The 15,713-nt window shown below is 40.3% G+C and overlaps 1 protein-coding gene across 4 annotated transcripts in view; it reads left to right on the top strand.

The window, feature by feature from the left end:
- Window positions 1-15,713, top strand: part of LOC136877431 (putative ATP-dependent RNA helicase TDRD12) — an 821,384-nt gene that overhangs the window by 324,350 nt on the left and 481,321 nt on the right. The window lies entirely within an intron of this gene.

Below are 15,713 nucleotides of genomic sequence, written 5' to 3'. Positions count from 1 at the left end.
TATTTTCCATTCTAAGAGCCAAGAAATGTTGAGATCGAAATCTCCATTAAAAAGAAAACGTGTAGATTTAACCATACAAAGTAAAGTTAATATAATCGAACGGTTAAACAAAGGGAACTAGTCTCAAATTTAGCATCAGAGTTCGGTGTGGGTGTGACAACAGTACAGGACCTAATGAAGAATAAAGAGAAAGTGTTGCAGTTTGCAGTGAGTTCTGACAGTTCTAATGGACTCGCTAAAAGAAAAACAATGAAAGCATCATCTTTAAAAGAACTGGATGCTTGGTTTCACTTGGTTTCAGCAAAAGAGAGGCGAAGGTGTACCTGTTAATGGTCCTATGATAACAAGGCAGGCACAAATTTTTTACAGAAAGATGGGGCTCTCAGGGTCCTTGCCAGCATCTCATGGTTGGCTACAGAGATTTAAGACCGGGCGAGTTGGCCGTGCGGTTAGGAGCGCACAGCTCTAAGCTCTTACCCGAGAGATAGTGGATTCGAACCCCACTTTCAGCGGCCCTGAAGATGATTTTTCCATGGTTTCTCATTTTCACACCAGGCAAATGCTGGGGCCACGGCCGCTTCCTTCCCATTCCTATGCCTTTCCTCTCACATCGTCGCCTTAAGACCTTTCTGTATCGGTGCAAAAAAAAAAGCACAGATTTAAGGACAGACATGGCATTTAAAAATTAAACATCGAAGGACAAAAACTAAGTGGTGACAGCAGGGCAGCAGAAAACTTTAAATGCAAGTTTAAGCACATAATTGAGAGACACAATTTCATTCCAGGTCAAGTGTACAATGCCGATGAAACTGGACTTTATTGGAAGTGCTTACCCAGTAAAACACTAGCAGTTGCTGAAGAGAAATCAGCTCCAGGTCACAAATCTAGTAAACAGCGTGTTACCATCTTGTGCTGTGCGAACGCTAGTGGCGACCATAAATTAAAATTAGCTGTTGTTGGTAAAGCAAAAAATCTGCGTTGTTTCAAAGAACAGTGATGAAATGTTTCCCAGTAGATTATTGTCATAAGAAATTTGCATGGGTGACTCGCAATGTTTTCAGGACTTGGTTCCATTATAAGTTTGTTCCGGGGGTTCGAGATTTCTTGGGGTCGAAAGGCTTGCCATTAAAGGCCTTCCTTTTCGTTGATAATGCACCCTCTCACCCTGTTGATGCAGAGTTGAAATCAGAGGATGGAAACATTTTTGCTTCCTATTTGCCACATAATGTAACTTCATTAATTCAGCCGATGCCCAAGGCGTCATCACAATCTTTAAGGCGCATTATAAGCGAGAATTGCTAGGCCTCTTACTTTCCGAAGAAACGTCAAGGGTTGAGTTCTGGAAAAATCTCATTCTTACAGAAGCGCTTTATTTTGCTCAGAAATTATGGGATCTAGTAACCACTAAGAACATCACTCGATCGTGGAGAAAATCGTTTGTTGATGTCGAAGAGCTCGCTGACGATTTTCATGGGTTCACTGATGAAGGTGAAAATGAGGGACTGATGATCAGAGATATCCTGAAGGCTATTGAAAATAACATTCATTATGGAGAAGTGGATGAAAGTAACATTGAGGAGTGGCTTCATACTGGCGATGTCTTGCCTGGGCATCACATTTTAACTGATGACGAAATAGTAAATAAAAGCGTTAGCAGGAACTCAGCAGTCAGCTGCGAAGTGACGAGTGAAAGTGAGGCTGATGGGGAAGAAGAGTGCGTCACAAACAATCGTGTACCACTTCAGACCGCACTGGAGTCAGCTGAAACGTTAATGGAATTTTTGGAGCAAGAGGACGATACGGATTTTTCAGACATTCTTGTAATTAGAAAGCTCAGAATGGACATAAAGAAGAAAGTTAGATGTAGGAGAGTGCAAAAAAAAAAAAAGTAATGGATTTTTCTAAAGCAGCTTAAATGACGCCAGGTAAATTAATTATTTAAGGTCTGTTGGTAATTTAGGTGAATACTTAGTATGTTCTGTTGTAGCTTTGACTACATTTTGGTTTTAAGTTTAATGCACTGCATTTAAGGTCATACAGTACATATATTTAAGGTACTTTAAAAAGTCCATTAAAATTAGTAGTATGGATTATCAGTTTTTTTAAAATTAACTGTTCACCCCTTCCCGGACATTAGAACGGTTAATTGAGATTTTACTGTATACAGATATTATCCATATAAACTAAAAGAACTTACTGTAATGATAAAACTATATGTACCTCAAAATATCTTGCATGCCAATGGATACACCTCTGGATCAATGCTCTGTAAAAACTACACAATCATACTCCCAAGTAAATTGACCGATATGTAACAAAAAATTAATTATAATATTGTGAAAAATAATGCATACAGTGTGTCTCAAACCTCTAGGGTCAAATTGAAACAGGTGATAATGAGTCCAAAACCGATTGTATTGAGATAGGGAACCAGAGGTCGTAAATGAATATTCATTGTGTTATTGAAACACACAGCATACACCATATAACAAGAACGTAGCTCATAGTAATCGTTTAAAGTGTCGACTGCCAGTCTCCATGCATGTATTGCAACACGTAAGCTGTTCTGCTGCACTCTCGCAAAGGTCCCGGTTGTTTGTTGTACTCAGGAACAGGCAGCGGGTGATATTCAGCGTACACTCCTGACCACCAAACAGACGTATCATACACAACTTAGCTCATAGCACATGCTATGTGACGACCGCATGCCTCACACCAGCACATTAACCTGTGCCACACGCATATCACTATCTCTGGTGTCAGTTGTTCATTGCATCAGACAGCTTGTGATGTGTCCATGGTGAGGTGTGTTACTGTGTACAGTGCATGATGCATTGTCAAAGATCGAACGTTACTTGTCATGATAGTTGACAGACATGCATTTAATGTACGGTGCAACAGGATGTAGTGCCTGTAAAGCAGCACGAATATACAGACGCTTTCTCAACAGGCGTCATCCTAATTGGAAGAATTTTATCTCCGTGGATACCAACTTACAAGAGATGGGTACCGAGCTCGATAGCTGCAGTCGCTTAATTGCGGCCAGTATCCAGTATTCGGGAGATAGTAGGTTCGAACCCCACTGTCGGCAGCCCTGAAAATGGTTTTCCGTGGTTTCCCATTTTCACACCAGGCAAATGCTGGGGCTGTACCTTAATTAAGGCCACGGCCGTTTCCTTCCCACTCCTAGCCCTTTCCTGTCCCATTGTCGCCATAAGACCTATCTGTGTCGGCGCGACGTAAAGCAAATATAAAAAAAAACAAGAGATGGGGTCATTCATGCCATAGAGAGCCGGCCAAGGTTCCCGCCAAAGACGTGTCCGAACACCAGACTTTGAGGAGATGGTGTTGGATCGTGTGGCTGACCACCCAGCAATAAGCACACGTCAACATGCTTGTGAAACACACACTTGAAGGATACAGTGTGGGTAGTAATGGTGGAACAGGTATTACTCCCCTATCATAAAGAATGTGTGCAAGCATGGGGACCAACGGATTTTGACCCCCACATTCACTTCTGTCAATGGATTATCCACCGCAGTGCTGTAGTGCCCAACTTTGTACAGTTTGTATTGTTTACAGATGAGGCTTCATTCACCCGTGATTGTGTTTTCTACAGCCTTAAGAGCCATGTTTGGAGGTGAGGACAATCTCCACGCCACCCACATCGGTGTCGTAATCCATGAGCTTCATATCCGTATATATACCGGGCGAGTTGGCCGTGCAGTTAGGGGCGCGCGGTTGTGAGCTTGCATCTGGGAGATAGTGGGTTTGAATTCCACTGTCGGCAGCCCTGAAGGTGGTTTTCTGTGGTTTCCCATTTTCACACCAGGCAAATGCTGGGGCTGTACCTTAATTAAGGCCACGGCCGCTTCATTCCAACTCCTATCGCATCGTCGCCATAAGACCTACCTGTGTCGGTGCGATGTAAAGCCACTAGCACATCCGTATATCCACATCGGTGGCCACCAGCAACGATCCTCTGGCAACGTATTGGCGGGCATTGTCTAAGATCACGTAATAGAACCTTATTTGTTGCCTCCCTGTTTGACTGGTCCACGTTACGTGATCTTCCTGCAAGTTACGCTGCCACAGTTCAGGCTGTATGCCTTGTTGTCCGCGAAAAGATTTGATTTCAACACGATGGTCTACCAGCCTACTTAGATGTTAATGTCTGCGAACACCTGAACAACACATGCCCTCATCGTTGGATTTAAGGAGAGGTCCTGTCCCATGGCCAGCACGATCGCCGGATCTCACACCTCTGGACTTTTTCCTCTGGGGTTCTGTCAAGTGGTGCAAATAGCTTTCTTTTGCAAGTTTAACTCTCTTGGTGCCAGGCCCGTTGCTCCCAATATGCCAAGAGTGCCAGACCGATTCAGAGGATTTTGCAGGTTCTTACTCTCTGGGATGTATACGAGGGCAAGTCAATAAGTATCTGCAATTTTGCTCTAATTGTCTTTAGGTTTGTTCTATGGCATTCCGTGCTCACCAGCCGCCAGATGGCACCGTAAAGTTGACTATGCTACTCTCTGTTTGCACCAAGTAAGAACAGCAGAACCATGGCTAATGTGCATATGCTTTGCCATGTCATCAACAGTCACTCGTATGTTATTCAGGATCATATCACGCACTTGTTCGATATTGGCATCAGTTACGGCTGTGGATGGACGCCCAGATCTTTCCTCATCCTTCACGCTCATGCGACCCCTTTTGAACTGTTCAGTCCACGGGCAAACACTTTGCTGTGGGAAAACATTGTCCCCGTATTGTGCTGAAAGTCCTCTATGAATTTCCACTCCTGGTACAACCTCAGACCACAAAAAACGGACCACGGAACACTGTTCTTCCTTTGTACAAACAGAGAGTGGCGTGGCCATCTTTACGTTGCTACAGCGGAAGCTGTACTGATCTAATAATGTTGAAACCTACCACAGAAGTAGACAACGGTACCATCTAGCAGCTGGTGACCACACAATGCCATAGAACCAACCTAAAGACAGTGAGAGCTAAATTGCAGATACTTAATGACTTGCCTACGTAGTTGACAAAATTTATCACTTTGACTTGAAATTTTTAAAAATGTTAACAAGAAGATACTCTTACTGCTGAACTAAATTATAACACTAAAATGCTCTTGGGTATTTTGAAAAAAAAAAAATTCAAACAGTTTTACCACACCAAAAATTAAAAATCAGAAACAAAACAGAAAATATCAGAAAATTCAAATCACTGATAAATAGTGATGACTTATTTGAAGTGTCCTGTTTGCTATGAATAAACATGTAAAGTTTTACTTTTTATTTGAGGGTAGTTTAAGAATTATTTACAATATAGCTACACATGACACACAGAAAAAAATATTTACAAAATGACATACCTCCTCGTTTGCATGTTCTCTGCCACTAACAGTCATGGTTTGTGATGCACAACCCATGGAGTCCTTGAGCACAGTTTTGACATGCAGTACGAGATCGTCTGACGGGGCCCCCGATCTTTTCTACTGCAAACCACACAAATGTTTTCCTTTCGTTCAAGCAGTTTTCAGATTCCTTTCTCAGTAGAAAACACAGATATTGATGGTGCGGTTTGACAGGAATTTCCATTTTTCTCCATCAACCACTATGTTGCAATATCTTTGATTATACAGGATGAAATGAAATGTCGTATGGCTTTTAGTGCCGGGATATCACAGGACAGGTTCGGCTCGCCAGGTGCAGGTCTTTCTATTTGGCGCCTGTAGGCGACCTTTTAAAGATAAAATTTTCACGATGTTCCGTATTGAACTGTATCACAATTAAATTGAAATAACAAATAGCGTAGTTCAACCTATTCAATACAAATAAATAAGAAATGTAGAGTTACATTTCTATTTAATTATAAGCGGAAGCGGTACCGGTTTCGACCCCAATCTGGGTCATCATCAGCCGAATAAAATGCAAAAACAATGCATAGGTAAATAAGAAATTAAAGAATGAGTCTTTCACAAAAACTGTTGAAGAGGCAAAATAAAATGATGGGGATTGGCACTGTGCGATTTTAAATCGTGAAAACTAAAAGAAGTAGAAGGTCAGTCACTTATATGAATTAAGGCGCGATCTTCTGAATAGTAGCACAACACACGCAAAGTTTGGCACTGTCTCCAAATGTTTACAAGAAGAGGTCAGGCACAAAGTCACAACATAATTTAATGAATATGAAGTCCAAAATAATGTAGAAATCGAGGACGAATCGCTTGATTGAAGTAAATTGCTAGCTCCTGAAGATCAGCGCAACACAATCAATGTGCTTTCAAATGGCGATGGAACTCGGTGAATAGCTTGATGATCCAGTCCGTAATTGCTTCGGTTGCAAAAATGTGTTTATATATATAAATAATGCAATTTAATATAATTGAAGATTATTTAGAACGGTTGACGTAAAAAACAATTGTGAAGAGAAAAATGGTAAAAACTGCAATATCGGAAACAAATGAAAAACGTATATGCACAGTGCGCTACTTCTTGAAGATAAGAATTCAGGTCGTAATTGAGGTAGTCCAAGGCAGCGCAAGGCAAGAGTTTAAATTTGAATGTAAAGACCCAAAATGCAGGTGGCACTGTAGTATATACAGTTCAATTCGGAAAGTAGTAGTTTTTTTTCTTTTTTCTTTTTTCCCCGAGAGGAGAGGTGAACAGAAAAGGTAGAATAAGTTAATAAATGAAGAAGATTAGTAGATAAGAGGAGATTAAAAGGATTGGAAGTTAAAAGAGAATGGGAAAGGATAAGGTAGGGAATAAAGAAGGGGTAGTTTAGGGTGGGTTATTGGAGGTAGAAAATGTGGGTAGCAACTTTGTAAGGCATGGAAAATAGAATTTGGGTTTTGAAATTTAGAATTTTTGAGAAGAAGAATTAGGAAGTCAAATAGGATATTGGGTTTTTCAGAAATGGCATTTAAATTGAAATTAGGGTTGAAGTATTGGTCAAGGTGAATAAAACAATTTTCAGTAGTTTTTAGGAGGGAGCCTTTGTTAATGATTTTAAGTATTTTTATGTCTTTTTCAATATTGGTGAAATTATGCTTGGAGTCTTGTGTGTGTTGTCCTATAGCAGAGAATCTGTTGTATTTAATGGCGTTGATATGTTCACAGTGTATGTATGTTTAGTCCTCAGCCCGAAGGCTGGTTGGATCCTCAACAGCTCCGCCATCATCTGTCATAAATGGCCTAGGCATCACTGAAGAGGCGTACTAGGGAAATGAGGAGTGAGGTAGTTTCCCGTTGCTTTCCTCACCGAGCCAGAAGTTGCTATTACATATCAGTCTGCCAAGCCCACTGAAATGCATGCACCAACTGACCCTGTGAGCAACATTTTCACACCATTCATAGCAGGGACTGGCTGCATAAGGAATGGCATTACTAGCATCACTCATACCTCAGTCACTTTCATCTTGTCAAAGCCAAGGATAAAGCTGAGACAAATCAATGAAAGTAACAATATTGCTCTAGCCCATACCAGAAGACAAAGTGCACTGTAAACACTACGTCCTGCCAGCAGAGGCATATGTTCACAGTATCTGATGTTAAAGTTGCGACCAGTTTGTCTGATGTATGAGGAACTGCAGTTGTTACATTTGAATCTGTATACTCCGGAATTAGAAAAAGCATTAGATTTATTTACTGCTTTAGAGTTGTGTAATATATCAAGATTTCTGTTATTGGTTCTAAAAGAAATTTTCATGTTGTGTTTTTGTAAGAACATTAGTTATTTTATAAGCATCTTGAGTGAAAGTAAAAGTAGAAAATACAGTGGGTTTGGCTTTGTCTTTTAATAACGTAGTTTTAGGACGGTGTTTGAATTTGTTGATGATACGGTTTATGAAAGAGTTGTTAAAGCTATTAAATTTAGCGATAGTGCGGATGGTGTTCAATTGATTATTTAAATCTTTTTTTAGGCATAGGGGTGTTGAAGGCATGAAAAATTAGGCTGTTATAAGTAGCACGTTTATGTGCTTGAGGGTGTGAAGAATCTTGATGTATTGTGGTTGCTGTTTGGGTTGGTTTTTTTGAAAATTTTGTAAGTTAAGAAAGGGAAAGGGCAACAAGAGGGGGACAATAAAGAAAAGCACAGGGGGGTGGTAAAAGGTCAACTCCCTTCCTGTGCTGCAGACTCCTCCCACTCCACCCCTCCAGATGTTCAACCCGCCAGCTAGACAGTCTGCCGATTGAGCTTATAGTGCCCACACACCTGTAAGGCCTTTGCATCTAAAACAAAGAAAGTCTATTTTAACCTGGCAGGCTTGATCTCCAAAAATGAATACAGTTATTTCTGTTAGGTGTGTTGAGATATTGGTTTGGATAAGCAGACCCGTACTGTTTTAACTTCACTAAGCATAACAACTTGAGACCCATGATGGGCCATGGGACTATGAAGGTCATAAATGTTGCCACGTCACAATAACATTAGTTAATTGTCAACCAGCTCAATTTTAGTCCCATACAGTATACAAACTTTGTACTGGACTTTGGACATAACATGGATGATATTCATATTTGAACTTTTAATGTTATTATTGTATTGTTGTTTTTATCCAGTATTTTGTTAGGACATAAAATAGTTTTTAATTCGGTCCTTTACATGCATGTGATTTTAATCTAATTCTCAAAATATGTACTTATATATCTTTATGTATTTGATGGTTTAGTATATATACTAGATTTTGAATTGTATTGACAATGCGGACCTTGACATAATTAATAACAGCTATATAAACACTCAACACATTTCGAAACACATCGATAGAAAAATATCTTCCCCATAGAGGTTTCTGATATTATCATTTAGACTTTCACGGCCCGTGTAACTATTCATGATGTATATTTTGGGTTTATGTCGTGTAATGAACTATTTAAACACTCTCAACGCGTTTCAAAAAGAACCTAGCCTTTCTTCATTAGAAGAAAACAGAGACATCAATCGAGACATATCCTCCCCACTGCTGGTATGTTGGATTGGCAGACAAAATGACAGTCATCCCTTGCAGTGACACAAGGGATATTGACAACACAATGTTACCTTTCATGGGAGGGCTTCTGGAAAGCATTTTGCAGTATTACAATGTTTGGTCACTCACAGCAAGATTATTACAGGAATGCCTCATCAGAATGCCACACTTTCATGATAAGTCCTGTAGTCAAGATTTGTCACCTATTGAATATGTCTGGGATCACCTGGAATGCCAACTTCAGAGGCCTCAGAATTTACATTAAGTAGAGGACCAGTTGCAGCAAATATGAAGACGTATGCCACCAGGTACGGTACCTTACAAGACCTGTATGCATCCAAGCCCTCTTTTATGACAAAAAGTGTCCAAGCTAGAAGCTGACTAACAGGGTACCAAAGTCTCCCTCAAGTGTTCACTTTTTCACAGTAAACTATCCTGTTGCTCTGATATTGTAACACTAACTTACACTATTATTACAATCACCCATATGAACTTGACAGGATTTCGACGACTCATTCTTGATGGACAATCTTTAGTGGACGATAAGTGTATATGGGCTAACTGAAGACCAGGAAGAAATTAATTATGTGATCATTATTGTAAGGACCGATCAAGTGGCCGTGTGGTTAGGGTTGCACAACTGCAAGCTTGCATTAGGGAGATAGTGGGTTCAAATCCACTCTCGGCAGCCCTAAAGATGGTTTTCTGTGGTTTCCCATTTTCACACCACGCAAATGCTGAGGCTGTACCTTAATTAAGTCCACGACTGTTTCCTTCACACACTTAGCCCTTTCCTTTCCCATCGTTACAGTAAGACCTTGGAAGACAGCACGAAAATTAGAATATGCATATAGGTAGTGATTCAGCAATTGAATTTGATTACATGGGAATGCTCGCTTCTGAATACATACAGAACATACAGTAAATGGTTTAATTCTGCAGTGGTAACTTACTATTGGTTGGATGTTTTATTTCTGCCTCACATATAACCCATCCACTAAATAACACTGTTTGTTTTTTGATTTTGAAGTAAAGCAACTTGGTGCCTTCAATACTTTATTGCATTTGATATATCTTAATGATGCGATATCACAACTTGATGACGGACATGACTGTTGCATGCGTAACCATTTTTCAACAATACAGAATCATCTGACCAATTGGAAATAGGCTTAGAAAGTGCCAACTTCAATTAATGAAATAATTTTACAAAAATGAAAAGTCTCTTCATAACATCTTGCCCCCCTTGAAAGGAGTTCTTTCAACTAAACTATTGTAACATTGTAATCTTATACCTATTGTAAAAACACTTATTCTGAACATATGCATTAATACAAAACTCTATACATACATATTTTTATCATTAAAAGAAAATAATATTGAAATTATATCTTTGATGAAAAATAACACAAAGTTAAAGATATCACAGGAAATCTTGAATTCAGTTCTCCTTGTCATCCCCTTCAATCGGAAGAGGGCATATTTTCTTGATGCTTCGGGTGAAAGTTCCACCAGCCGTCCGAACGGTGACAACCCTCACCTCACCATCTCGTCCAGGGTGAACTTGAACTATCCTACCTCTGGGCCACTCTAGAGGAGGGATGTTGTCCTCAATTAATAGCACCAAAGAATCAACATCAATACGTCGATTAGTATCATGCCACTTGACGCGTTTTTGCAATTCCTGCAAGTATTCTCGCTGCCATCTCTGCCACAACCGCTGCCAAATTTTCTGCAAGTGCTGCCAACGTGACAAGCGGTTATCGGGTTCTCTCAACAAATCCCTTTGCACGGGTTGCACGATCGAGTCACTTAGAAGAAAATGTGCTGGTGTTAAGACTTCTAAATCATTTGGATCATTTGGCAAGGGAGTAAGGGGACGTGAATTTAATACCGCCTCTATATCGCAAAGAACAGTGTAGGTTTCTTCGAAAGTTAGCACACGTCCCTGTGTTTCAGTCAGCAAATGTCTTTTCATCATCTTTACAGCTGCTTCCCACAATCCCCCAAAGTGGGGTGACCGGGGAGGAATGAAACTCCACTGTATCTGCTGCTGTGCGAGTGAGGAGGTAATGGTCGTTGACCCCTTTTCCAAAAAGGATTGGATATCTTGTAGTGCGTTCGCTGCTCCAATGAAATTCTTCCCATTATCAGAGAAAAGCTGCTTGCACAAACCTCTTCTTGCCGTAAAGCGTTGCAATGCAGCTAAGAAAGCTTCGGTCGTTAGCTCTGACACCAACTCCAAATGCACTGCCTTGGTACTGAAGCATGTAAATACAGCTACGTATCTCTTGTAAGTATGAATGCGGCCCCTTCTGTGGCTTTCTCTTACAGATATTGGACCTGCATAGTCCACTCCTGTGGTAACAAAGGGTCGAACAACTAACGTAACCCTTTCTTTTGGTAAATCTGCCATGCGTACCTCTGGAACTGTAGGATGGTAACAAAAGCACTTCAGACACCTCTTGACAATCCTTTTCGCTTCTCTTCTGCCACTGATAGGCCAATATCGTTGTTGAGTTGCATGTAGCAGTTGCTCTGGGGGACAATGCTTCAGACGACGATGTTCATTTTCCATGATCATTCTGGTGATGTGATGATTTGCTGGTAGAAGCACAGGATGTCTCTGTTCTGATGTTAGCTCAGAAAAACGAAGCCTTCCTCCAACCTTAATCAATCCGTCACTATCCAGAAACGGACTGAGTGACTTTAGAGAACTCTTCTTTGGGAGGTCTTGATTATTAATTAAGCAATGTAGTACTTGAGGGAATGCTTCTAATTGTGTCCATTTGACTACCTGCTTCTCTGCTTTACAAGTTTCTTGTATTTCTAGTGAACCTTTTTTCCTTTCCGATGGTTTGAGTTTGCAGTTATAAATGAATCTTTGACAATATGCTACTATACGGCATAATTTCGGAAATGACGAGAATTTATTCAGTAGAATGCTGGTTGATGTTGCTGTCAACGTAACTGCTGTGACCTTCAGCTCTGGTAGTTCTGTTTCAAATTCTTCTGAATGCTCTGGTTGTTGACATTGTGTGCGAAGCCAAGAAGGTCCACTCCACCACAGCTTTTTATCTTCGAGTTCTGCTGAAGTAATTCCTCTTGAGAGAAGATCAGCTGGATTTTCAGTCAAAGGAACATGCTTCCAGGTGGTTGCATCAGTGGCTTCTTGAATCTTTGCAATCCTGTTTGCCACAAATGTCTTCAGCAGCCTTGGCTCAGTGTTGATCCATCCCAAAACAATTGTACTGTCACTCCATAATCTGATCTGACCAATTTTTTCTTTCAAAGCACTCACTGTTGTTTTGACAAGTTGTGCAAGAAGAAGGGCTGCCTCCAATTCGAGTCTTGGCAACGAAATGGTTTTTAAAGGAGCTACTTTCGTCTTCGCACAAAGTAAATTGGAAATGTAGAGACCACTTTGCGTTTGACAAACTGCATAAATGCATGCTCCAAAAGCCTTCTCTGAAGCATCACTAAATCCAAACAAATCAAAAGAGCCAGAGCAATTCCCAGGATTTATGTTTCTCATAATTCTGATGTTGTTCAGTCTTTCTAATGACGTATAGTACTCGTTCCAAATCTGAAGGTGCTCTCGAGACAATGGCTGATCCCATTCAAATCCATCTACCCATAAGTGTTGCATCAACAACTTCCCTTTGATCAGTACTGGACCCACGAGTCCTAGTGGATCAAAAATCTGTGCGATTTTGGAGGCGACTTCTCTTTTGGATCTTGGTGACTGCTTTGTCAGCTCAACTCGAAACTGAAGGCAATCTTGTGCTGAGTCCCAGAGTCTTACTAGCTTCACCTTTGTCTAAAACCAGTAAAGTCCCTTCGTCGCTTTTGCTCTCCAAATCCTGCAAGATCTCTTTGCTGTTGGACCTCCATTTCCTCAAATGCATTCCACCACTTTTGAGTATATTTTGTATTTGCCGCCGTAGCCCGATCACGTCTTCTAGAATGTCTCCACCACTTAAGCAGTCATCCATATGAAAATCATCACGAATAGCCTTTGCTGCTGCTGGAAATTCATTTTCATGAAGAGTAGCCAATTCATTTAAGCATCTCATGGCATGGTAAGGTGCTGATGCTGTTCCATATGTTACTGTATTCAACTGATAAATCCTCACAGGGGCTGAAGATTCCTCTTTCCACAAAATCTGCTGGAATGCTCGATCTTCAGGATGGATGAGGATTTGCCGAAACATCTTTTCCACATCTGCCGTCATGACGTACTTATGGCTGCGAAATCTAAGTACAATGTGAAAAAGATCTCGCTGTAAATTAGGTCCCGTCATGAGCTTGTCATTGAGTGATGTCCCGAGTGATGTTTTTGCCGAGGCATCAAATACCACTCTGACCTTTGTGGTGTCACTATCTGGACGTACCACTGGTTGATGGGGTATGAAGTATGAATTTGGTACATCTTGATTTTGGTTTGTTTCAATCAAGCTCATATGCCCTAGTTTTTCATATTCATCCATGAAATCTGCATAAGCTGTCTTGAGTTTGGGGTGTCTGCTTAACCTCTTGACTAATGATTCTAGTCTGTTTAGTGCGTGCTTTCTTGATTCTCCGAGGATGACATCTGGCTTGATAGGGAGCCTTACGATGAATCTACCTGTTGTATCTCTCGAAGCGGTGTCCGTGAACTGTCTTTCACATATTCTTTCTTCTGATGTGTAATGTTGAATCTCCGGAATTGCTTCTTGTTTCCAAAATTTCTCCATCTGATCTGATAATTGTTTATTGCTAATTTTCATGCATGTTTTTGTTGATCCTTGTTTGTTCTCAAAAACTTCACCACCTATAATCCAGCCTAATCGGGTGTTTTGCAGAGCTGGTTGTCCTTCAGCTTCATTCTTGGGTGGACCTATGACTATTTTCCAATAAAGTCCAGCACCAATTAACATGTCAATGTCTCCAGGCTTGTTGAATGTGGGGTCTGCCAAGCGAATATCCTTTGGAATAATAATCTTGTCCTTCTTGATCTCCAACTGTGGCAATCGTCCTGTTATAGTTGGCAAAACTAGAAATTCTGCTTCCACCTCAACCGTCATTCCTTGAAGCGAGATGTACTCTCGTGATCCTTTTTGTTTCCACTTTGGAACAATCTACTCCAATGATCTGTGTGTTTGTCTTGACATTTGGTAAACCAAGTTTCTTATACAGACCTTCCTTTATTAGATTCGACTGAGATCCCGGATCCAGTAAGGCTCGGCATGTCATTCTTCTTCCGTGAACATCTTTCACATCAATTAAAGCTGTTGACAAAAGTATTTGTGATGTTATTCCTTTCACCAAGTTCACATTGAGTGAAGCAAGTGAATGCTGAGATTCGACACACAGGTTTATGGGCACTTGATCTTCTTTGAGATTTTGTTTCTGTTTGTCATCTTCCTCAGCATGTAAAAGTGTGTTGTGAGGAAGTCCGCATTTCTTGCATTTCGATCCTCTGCAATTTTTTGCAATATGTCCTGGTTTCAAACAGTTATGACACTGTCCTTTTTCTCGAAGCAGTTTTCTTCTGTCTTCAACTGATCGTTTAATTAATTCTTCACATGTAAAAATGGGGTGACTTCCACCACACAGATTACAGCTTCCCTGAGTCGTCGTCATAACAACTTTCTTGCTAGGTTGTTTGTCCTTCGGATTTGCCTTTGTGTTCAATGCCTTGGTTTTGTTATGATTTAAAAGCATGTATGATTGGGAACGCTCAGTTAAAAATTTCAAGAAATCATCCAATGTTGGCATCTTCTCTGGAGTGTTGCCTTTCACCCTTTCCTGCCAGTCTCTTTGCTCAATGAAATCCAGCTGCTTCTTTGCTAGACGAATAACCAATGTGTCCCAATATTGTACAGGTTGCTTCATTGCTTTTAATGAAGCCATGTGAGTTTGAATATCAAATTGTAATTGCCTGAGTGATTCAGATTTGTTCTCTTTAAAAACTGTAGGAAACTTGAAAAGTTCATCTAGATGTGTCTCGATTATCATCATTTGATTATCGTATGTATCTACAAGCAAGTTCCACGCACTTGTGTAGTTTTCTTCTGAAATGGTAAAACCTTGAATGACTTTGCGTGCCTCGCCCTGCAGAAGACCGATCAGATACTGATATTTTTGGATATTTGTTAGTTGAGTATCATTATGAATGGTTGACTCAAAACTGTTCTTAAAAAGCAACCATTTTGTGAATTCGCCGTTAAATTCCGGTAATTTAATTTCTGGTAATTTATGTATTCTTCTGTTATTATGTTGTGGAACTTCCTGTTGATGAACGGCGTTGTTTACTGCCGTGTTCATTTGAGCTAGTAAATTATTTTGAACATCCTCTGCTTCATCTAATATCGTTTGCAGTTGTGTAACTGCGCGGAAATAAATAGATTCAAATAGCTCTCGCTCTCCCTCACATTCCTCTGCAAACTGTAGGGCAGCTATTTCATCATTTATCTCTGTTTCCTCTATTTTCATTTGTACTTCTTCAAAAGAATTCCATAGCTCTTCACATTTTTTAATTCTAACCTTCGCCTCCGATTTTGACATGTCAGCTGTAATTGACTTTATTATTCTTGTTAACGTGCCCTTTACTCGACCACGCGATTGTTTCAATTTCGTTAGTTGCGACATATTGAAATTAAGGTTATGCTGTGAAAGTTCGAAGGGATTGCGTGAAGGTTATGTATAAATTTAAAGGAATCGTGTTGCTGAATTGAGGTTATATGAC

Source organism: Anabrus simplex, chromosome 7 (genome assembly GCF_040414725.1).
Source record: "Anabrus simplex isolate iqAnaSimp1 chromosome 7, ASM4041472v1, whole genome shotgun sequence".
Taxonomy (NCBI): domain Eukaryota; kingdom Metazoa; phylum Arthropoda; class Insecta; order Orthoptera; family Tettigoniidae; genus Anabrus; species Anabrus simplex.
The sequence above is the reverse complement of the archived record's forward strand: the minus strand, read 5'-3'. Positions and strand labels throughout refer to the sequence as shown.